Source organism: Macrosteles quadrilineatus, unplaced genomic scaffold (genome assembly GCF_028750875.1).
Source record: "Macrosteles quadrilineatus isolate MER2022 unplaced genomic scaffold, UCM_ALF_1.0 Scaffold_1__1_contigs__length_201487025, whole genome shotgun sequence".
NCBI classification, from domain to species: domain Eukaryota; kingdom Metazoa; phylum Arthropoda; class Insecta; order Hemiptera; family Cicadellidae; genus Macrosteles; species Macrosteles quadrilineatus.
The window spans coordinates 147,932,157-147,941,990 of record NW_026542594.1 but is presented as its reverse complement, the minus strand read 5'-3'; positions in this window follow the sequence as shown (position 1 = coordinate 147,941,990).

Below are 9,834 nucleotides of genomic sequence, written 5' to 3'. Positions count from 1 at the left end.
GTATTGGTCGCTGCTTAAATTTTCAAAAGTATATAGAATTCAAACGCTAATATTTAGATACAATACACCATAATAGCCTGGTACTCGGTCTTATAAATAATTTTATGAGAGGCTTAATCACATTAATTTGTCTTTATAACATGATCTTATTATTTATCCCAACATCCATGACTGAATATACATTTTTAATAAATATGTCATATTTTTTTAGTTGTTAAATTTTAATTAAAAGTTCAGTAATCTTTAAAGTTTTGTTTAATTGCTTTATCTCAAGTACATTACAATTGTTGAAGTACACAGATGTAATTACTTACGTTACTTTTGGTACATACAGGTGACTCAACCTATTCCATTTAAACCAAATAAATGTAATTAGAACATTACCTTAACACGTTTACGTGCTGTTCTATCTCTATAAATCCGGATTAGGTAAGATATATCCAGTGTGTTGGCGCAGTACAAGCACAGCGGCGACGTTCTACAGAGGAAAGCGGGCAATATCGTGGATATATAGACACCAGACACAAGCGCCTACACCATCAATAAACAGATGATTACACACTACGTACTACATACACCGATACACCATACACTTCCTGCTACCATCAATATACAAACATGGGGTCATCACCGTACGTACACACACAGTTCACACGAGTAGAGCAGAAAAAACCTCTAGTCCTTGGTGTGAACTATGACTATATACTCTCTTCCCTTATACATGATATGCCAAATATATAAAGATATGACCATTTTCTTAGTTATTTTTTAGTTTGAATTTGGGTGGAAATATTTGTTTTGGAACCTCTGAACCCAAAAAAGTGGTTTTCAAAGTGATGTCTGTCTCTGTGTGTGTATGTGTGCGTTTGTATAATTAATTGTCCTATGATTTTTTTTATTAAAATGATTCGGGTGGTGGTTGAAAACACTTTGATCACTGAAACACAGTAAAATGTACTGAATAACAAGTACTTAACGTTTTACTTTATTAAAGGTATATTATCTTATTATATCTAATTAGTATAGGTAGTTAATCCATGTAAAAACAAATTAAATACGGTCTTTAGGTGGATCAAAAGCAGAACTGTTTTGTGGTTGATTATTCCCCCTAATAAATCTATATGAGCTTTAAACTTGTAACTGTTTTTGTAAGAGCACGAGATAATCTTTCCTCATTCAGTTTCACCAGAAGTAGTTTGTTGGTGATTATTGAAGAACTACCCAGTAGTTAATACTTATAACCTCAATGCAAAAGAGAACAGTGGGGCTAAGGTTCCAAGTGGGATACTGTATTTCCAGCCACGTCTTCCATATTCTCGTCGTTTAAAACTTCCACTTCTTTTGGGTCCAGACGGCATAAACTCTACTGTTCGGCTCTTAGGTTGTCTTAACTTCCTCTCCATATTTGCACGATTCGTCTGATAAGTCTGTAACTTCCTGTTAATATACTTTTCACCTAAATGCTAAGGTTGTTATTTGTTATTCTTGTCAGTTGCCCAGCAGTTCCTTGTGACATGTAGTGTCGCAATGTTAGTGTTGTGTTTTGACAGCCGGGAGGTCACCACCGGGAGCGCTGATTGGCTCATGTTGCTCTTGTGTTGTTGTTGTTGAGGTAATTGTTCTGACAAGATGCTGCAGATACGTACATCACTTGGACTGATCGCTGATGCAGTCCCAGATACGCTGCTGGCTGCTATAGCTCCCGCAGTGATTGCAACATAAATCCTCAACCGATTGTTCCATTCCCTTTTTGGTGCAAGGTCGGTTGTCACTTGGTGTACGCGCTTTTGTATTCCATTTTATGCGAAGAATTTGGACTGATTGCAAAACTTATCTGGTATAGGAGACTGGTGAGAATTATGTAAAATTCTTATTCGTACCAATGTATTACCACTACTCAATTAACCACTACGTACCACTACTCAATAGTAGTGATCGTTTATAACACCTCTTGTGGTAATGCATTATAAATATTCTCAACTAATCTAATTATCGATAATTCTGACCCAAATCAACGCTATTGTAGTTTGTGCAGTAACTGTACACTTAAACGTATAAACTACAATATGCTTACATCATAATAACCATTGAGGATAGGTTTCTAACAGTAATCTCCTAAACTCGCATTGTAATTCAAATCTTCTTGATTTATTATAAAATCTTAATATGAATTTACTTCATAAAGTGGTACCAACTACCACTGAAAAAAAACATTAAATGGTTTTTTTTATAAGTTGTTAAGAATCGATATACCAATGGATAAACACAACCCTGTTACAGGTCTTAAATATCATGAAGGGCTCGTTTTGAACGATTCAGTAAGGGTCTGGTGGACCTCCAAAGTTTCCATGTTTACCCTATGGGTATGAGTGATATACACATAAAATACCCCCGCCGCAAGTAGGGTTTTTTTGCCGATCCTGCGGGATTGAGCGGCTTGAGCGGCAGTGAGCGGCTGACGTCACACGACGCCGCCCCCGCCCCCGACGCCACCCCACCCCCGACGCCACCCCACCCCCGACGCCACCCCACCCCCGTCGCTAACCCCTACCACCATCGGGCAGGTTCAAGGTCATCCTTTGTTGTCTGGAACCACCCTACGCGTCGTGGGAGGTCTCCAAGCCAACCCTATCTACACCATCACTCACTGTCAGCCGCAGCTGCTCCCCAACACCTGCGCTCCAAGCGGGCCCCCGCTCCTCCCTTGTATTCTCTGTTCTCCGCATAGCGCACACTTATTTACCACCAATAGGATGTTAGCTTATTTTGACCAATCAGAGAGCAGTTTTGTTCTCCGCATAGCAACAAGTCGCTCGTCTCACGCTCCCCCGTCAATCTCTATCCAGTCTGCTCCCAGCTACCACAGTGATTAGACGTATTCGTGACTCTATTAAATCGAGTAATTTATCCATCACGAGTTCGCGCTTTGTGTCATCATTGGATCGTCACAATAATAATTGTAAGTATTTTATTATTAAATAAAAAAATTTTCTTTTCATTATAAGTGTAAACCATTATTAGAAGTGAACTAAGATTATTAAATATCACATTTCAAACTACGTTTAATAGTATTGATAAATGTAAGCATTTTATTATTATATTTATAAAAATAATTATTTTAGTTTTGTGAAGTAGTAGTGGGAATCAATAGTATTTCATACAACTAATTATCAAAGATAGTATTTAAAGTGATAACTACATTTAAATTTCATGCATTAGTAGTGGGGAAATCGGACATTCCCACCCGTCACATTAAATATTTAAAATATGTTATTGAAAGTGATTGTACAGTTACATTTTGTACATTAGTAGTGTGGAAACAGACATTTTATCACGTTTTATAATTATCAAAGATAGTACTCAAAGTGATTACTACATTTCAATTTTGTAAGTTAGTAGTGCGGAAACAGACACTTCATCACATATTATAATTAACAAATAAAATATTTAATGTAATTATTACATTTAAATTTATGTGCATTAGTAGTAGGGTTACACACATCTCCAACTATCATACTACGTATAAAATTTTGTATTTAAAGTGGTTGTTATATTTAAATGATTTTTATTTACATTCGGTGTATTAGTAGTGTACAAACAGATATTCCATCACATATTAAAATTATCTGTTGTACTAACAGAAAAATATTTGTGTGCAATAGTAGTGGGAAATAGATTATTTAGTCAGTACACTAATCACATTTCGATGATTCAGATTATGGAGAATGTCCTAGAACGACCATACGTGTGCGCCATTTGCGGCAGCAGCTTCAGGCTGAAAAAACATGCTGTTGAGCACGTCAGGACAGTTCATAGCAACGTCAACGATTTGCATAATTGTCCCGACTGCGGTCGTACATTCAATCGGCGGAGAAACCTCTTACGTCACCAACGCACGGTTCACGCTCCAACGCCGGCAGTAGCATGCCCACTACCTGCGCCTAGAGTAGGACCATTGCCTGAACCCATACCAGGACCATCATCAGCCCCATATACAACACCACTACAACCAACAGTTCAACATGAGGAGATCCGTCCAGCAGGTATGTATTGTTTTTTCTTTGTTTTACTATCTTTATCTTTGTTATTTACTAACAGGTAATTACATTATAAAAAAAATAAACCAACAAACTACTTTTAGCAGTTGTTGTACTTATATATTTTGTTTCTTAAAACAAACTAAATTATATCCATTAAAAATATTTAAAAAATCCTAAACTCTACTAAATTTTTTTTTTACCTAAAAACCAAGTGAAATAAAGATTATTAATATATATCATTAATATAATATAGCTAAATATGATTCTGAAACAGTAACAGAAATTAGGCAAAAAAAAACATGTCAAATAATTATTTATATTTATCCGTCTAATCCATATGTGTACTAATGTTTTTTCAGGACTATTCATGTGTGAGACGTGCGGGAAGACATTCTCGTGGAAAAATAATCTACAACGTCATACCCGATATCGCCGCTGTCATCCAGTCAAGCTCACCTCAGAACTATCAGGCTTTGGTGGACTACAACCTCCACCTTCCCCAGCCACGTCAACGTCGTCTTCCGGAGGAGGGGATGACGATGAAGCACCAATCATTTCATCCGACCTGGCACCTGAGGGCTTCGCAGAAGTCGAGACTGCATTCCACGGGCGGTTAAAGACATACCGTCTGATCAAACCTGTGGATGAAGCCATCACACTTCAGGAGTTCCTCAACAATGTGCGCGATCAGGTAATCACACTCATGCGCAATTTGTTAGCCATCATTCATGCCCTTAAGGTAAATCTCTGGATTGAATGTGAATTTGTTAATATTCACGGTGAAACGTGTAGGCGAGTATTTAAAACTTGCAACGTAGTCCTGCTCCAAACATCAGATGTTGAAGAAATATGTAGGGAGTTTATTCTGAAACTTCTGTTGGAAAAGGAGACATGCGAGCTACGAGGATCGGGATGGAGCTTTGTTAGGGTTATGACTATGGAAGTGAGAGTTAATGTTTACAATCCTCTCAGAGGTAGCTCCTACATCCCTCTGCCACAGGAAATAGCCACCAAAACAGCCGTACTTAATGTGCTGAACGATGCGGACGAAAGGTGTTTTGAATATGCCATTTTATCCAAATATATAGACAATCATTCCCGCGAACAACTTCGTCCAAATATGTTCACTGCGGAGGTTCGTGCAACAGCAAATTTAAATTTTAATAATATTGAATTTCCAACAAAATTAGAACAGATCCGCACGTTTGAGCGCAACAACCCCGGCGTTAGCGTAAATGTGTACGGTTTGGACAGTAAGAAGAAGAAGAATAAGACCAATGGTAGGATTGAAGATAAAACATTTGTATATCCACTCCGTGTCGTCGACCAAGAATTGGTTAATCACTTTGACTTGCTATTCCTGACAAATCAAAGCACAACGCATTTTGCATTTATTAAGGATTTTGAGCGGTTGGTAACTAGTCAGTTGACTCGTCATGGACATAGGATTTTTATATGTAAACGCTGTTTTGCATATTTTGACAACCAACCGACTAAATTAGGACTCAGAGGGGCGGAGCGATTAGAAGAACATAAACGCTACTGCTCAAAACACACACCACTGAGAACTGACCTTGCAGAAGAAAAGGAAATTAAATTTAAAAATTATGAGCGAACTCAGCGTCGTCGTTTTACGATATACGCAGACTTTGAGTGCGCACTTGTACCACACGAAGCTGACCAACCTATTGAACCTACACCGACTATAGCACCGCCTGCTTGGGACCCAGCAGGTAATAGAATAGTAGGAGGGGGTCAGCAAAATGCAAATGCGCCTAATAATGTCAGAAATATCCATACACCGTACGCATATGCTTATTACATTCATGACGATCAGAGGGATGTCAACGATGGTGACGCAGATGATGACGACCCAGCCTGCACTACGTTCTCCAAGCTGCGACTGTACCGAGGTGAAGATGCCGCTAATCACTTCATCAACTCTGTACGGGATGACGTGCGGAAGATTGGTGACATCCTCTATGGGCATAGGATACCAAATGATCCCCCACAGTTAACACCACAAGAGCAGGTGATATATCAGCAGTTCACAGTATGTCATATCTGCAAAAAAGAGTTTGGCCCTGCTGATGAAGACAATAAGGTGAGGGATCATCAACATTCACCACCGTACAGGTTCCGAGGAGCGGCACATCGGTTTTGTAACCTCCAGTACAAGGAACAAGATCAAGTGAACATGTACCTACATAACCTATCCAACTATGATGCACACTTTATTGTCAGAGAGCTCGCAGTGGATAAAGGTGATATTGATGTGCTTGCCAACACCGAGGAAAAATACATTACCTTTTCTAAGCGATTCAAACATCCGGGAGCAGGTCGGAGGAAAAGCATCAAACTGCAGTTTGTCGATTCATACCGACTGATGTCAAAATCACTAGCAATGTTGGCATCAATTCTTCCAGCTGATAAAATGAACATAACAAGAGCTCGCTACCCGGATCAAGAAGAGTTTGACATGCTACGTAGGAAAGGCATTTTCCCTTATGAGCACATTACATCCCAGGAGGTGCTGAACGAAGAAGTCTTACCGCCAAAACAGGTTTTTGGGAATAATGTGACAGATGATGATTATGTGCACGCTCAGCGTGTCTGGTCCAAGTTTAACTGCACAACCCTCGGACAATATGCTGACATCTACCTACAAACAGACGTACTACTGTTGGCAGATGTGTTTGAGGGGTTCAGGGAGATGTGTCTAACACACTACGGCTTGGACCCAGCACATTATTTAACATTACCTTCATATGCGTGGGACGTCATGTTATTCAAGACCGGCGTGATACTTGATACTCTTCAAGATGTAGATCAGTATTTATTTTTTGAAAAGGGTATTCGAGGTGGACTAACCCAATGCGTCACTAGACACGTCACCGCAAACAATAAGTTTACCAGGATGGAAAATAAAATTGGTGATCGAAACGGTCAGTGTGCATCAACAAGTGAAGTAGATAATGAAGAGAATGATGATGATACATTTTTAATGTACTATGACGCCAATAACTTGTATGGATGGGCAATGTCTCAGCCATTACCTTACGCCCAGTTTGAGTGGCTATCACGTGCGGAATGCGATGACTTGAACATTGCAGAAATTCCATCGGATGGTGAGTATGGTTATGTGCTGGAAGTGGATCTGGAGTACCCGAGGGATCATGCCATTCATGATAAGCACCGTGACTTACCATTCTGTCCCGAGGTGCGAAAGGCACCAATTTATCAATTACCATATTCATCGGATGACATCACCAACAGCGGTGCGGGAAGATCCAATAAACTTATGGCCACACTAACGGATAAGGAAGAATATGTGATCCATTATCGTTACCTCAAACAAGCTATGGAAAATGGACTACGTCTTTGTCGTATCCACAGAGCACTCCGATTCAAACAGTCGCCGTGGTTAAAACCGTACGTGACACTGAATACTGAACTCAGACAGCGTGCCAGCAATAAATTTGAAGTTGAGATGTTTAAGCTGATGGTAAACGCTGTCTACGGCATGAGTCTCCAGAATGTGAGGAAACATCAAAATCTCAAACTGGTTGCCTCCCACAAAATTTACACAAAGTATGTGGCCAAGGCAAATTTCAATGACAGAGTTTGGTATAACGAGAGCCTAGCCCTGCTTCAAATGGGAAAAGTGCGAATTGTACTAAATAAGCCAGTATATGCAGGAATGTCTATTCTGGACCATAGTAAAAGATGGATGTACGGTTTTCACTACGACATGGTAGAACGATACGGATTGAATAGAATACGAATGACGTATATTGACACTGATGGGATTATTTATGCTATCCGTACCAGAAACGTCTACCGCGACATGATACAACACCTCGATGACTTTGACACTAGCAACTACCCCAACAATCACATCTGCTATGACGGAAGCAACGCAAGAGTCCTGGGAAAGTTTAAGGACGAAGCAGGAGGAGTCACTATCAATATGTTCATAGGGTTGATGGCTAAACTATATTGTTTTGTTTTCGGTAAGAGTTCTTGCTCTGTAGGTAACGGAGATGATAACGACGATATTGGTGCGCCACCACCTGTCAAGAGGGCAAAGGGTGTTAATCGTGATGTTGTTAAAAATAAATTGACTGTTGATGACTACTTGGACTGTCTCTATAACAAAACTTGTAAGAGCACAGATAATCAGCGGTTCCAAAGTAGGCATCATATTATGTACACAGTCGTGGTGAGGAAACGATCTCTTGCACCGTTTGACGATAAGCGATACGTCATGCCAGAAGATGGAATATCCACACTACCATGGGGGCATTATGCTATACCCCCCAGAGCACCTCCATTACCCGTAGCACCATTTTTACCAGCACCGATGGAGTTGGACGAAAGTTAAATTGTACAGGTAACAAGTCGCATGAGTGTGATGGTTATAGGGCGTTTATGTGTGTAACAAAACAATAAACAGTGAATAGACCCTTTAAAGATTATCAAATGATAATAATAATACAGTTAATAGCAATCAGATTTTTGTCACAATTCAATGTAATAGTGATATCCTTATAATTTTTGTTGTATAATATTTTCATTTAAAGTTTGCGACTTGGTCCCTGAACTCAAGCTATGCTTTGCAGAAACATAATATCAGAGTATTTGCTGTAAGTAATCTAATGTCTATATTTCTGAATAAAGTTGATTGATTAATTGATTGAATATTTTAGTTATGATTCTAGTCTTTGTTTGTTTTCTTTTGTTTGTTTCTGTTAATAAACCAGACACATTTTGTATGACTTGTGCGTTATATTTTTATCCCATCAACCTCTTTTGAATAAAACTAAATTTGTAATTTTTCACTTGTAAAAATAATAAGGTAACTTAAAAATATAGGTATAGGTAAGTATAAATTATGAAAGACTTTGATTTTATAATTGAAAGCTTTTTATTTGAAATAAATCATACACTCTCAGTACAGAGGGATATATTCTTCATTATACAAGAATATTGTTACTTTTGCAAATCATTTTTTTTTTTTTAAGTACAATTGAGTAAATACTCTTTTTATGATTGCATCATTTTGAGCAGTCGAAGTGTTGTCAAAAAGGTGAACAAAGTCCATCATCTTCATATTGTGGTGAGTGGTACGAAGATACAGGTACACCAAACAGTAGTGAGCGCAGACAGAAGAGTCGTCACTTTGGAGGCGGTGATCATTGTAGATGTAACGACACTTGGCGTTACGTTTCAGGAATCCCTGGTAGGTCGGTAAGTATGGTGGCTGGCCGTAGCTGTCAAAGTATTCAATTATTCCTTTTTCATTCAAATAGAATGTAACCCAATGTGTGCCCCCTTCGTTGTGCGGATCAGTGTTGACAATCATGGCGGTGGATGGAGAGATGTGTTGTGGGATTCGGTCAGCAGCGTAAACTCCCACATTGCTCACAGGTAGTTTGGATAGATGCCTTTCTATCTGTACTGTGTTCATTCTACAGTATCATAACCAATAGTAGCGGCAGAGGCAGCAGCAGTAGTAGTTGTACTGGTAGATGTGCTAAAACAAGAGCAGTAGTAGGATCTCGCATCTCCACTGGTATCCACACATTCATCCAAATTTGTTGTCAGATGTAACCACCCACGTATTGCGACACAGTTGGTGAGCGCACATCGACTGTTTATAGACTTGTGATTTCGACATCGCAAAACGTTTGTTGACATTAAATTATTGATTGAAGTGATTGATTCGCAACCAATTGCACCGATATCGATTACGTTGGTAGTGACAAAGTCCATCACATGATGACGCTTTAAA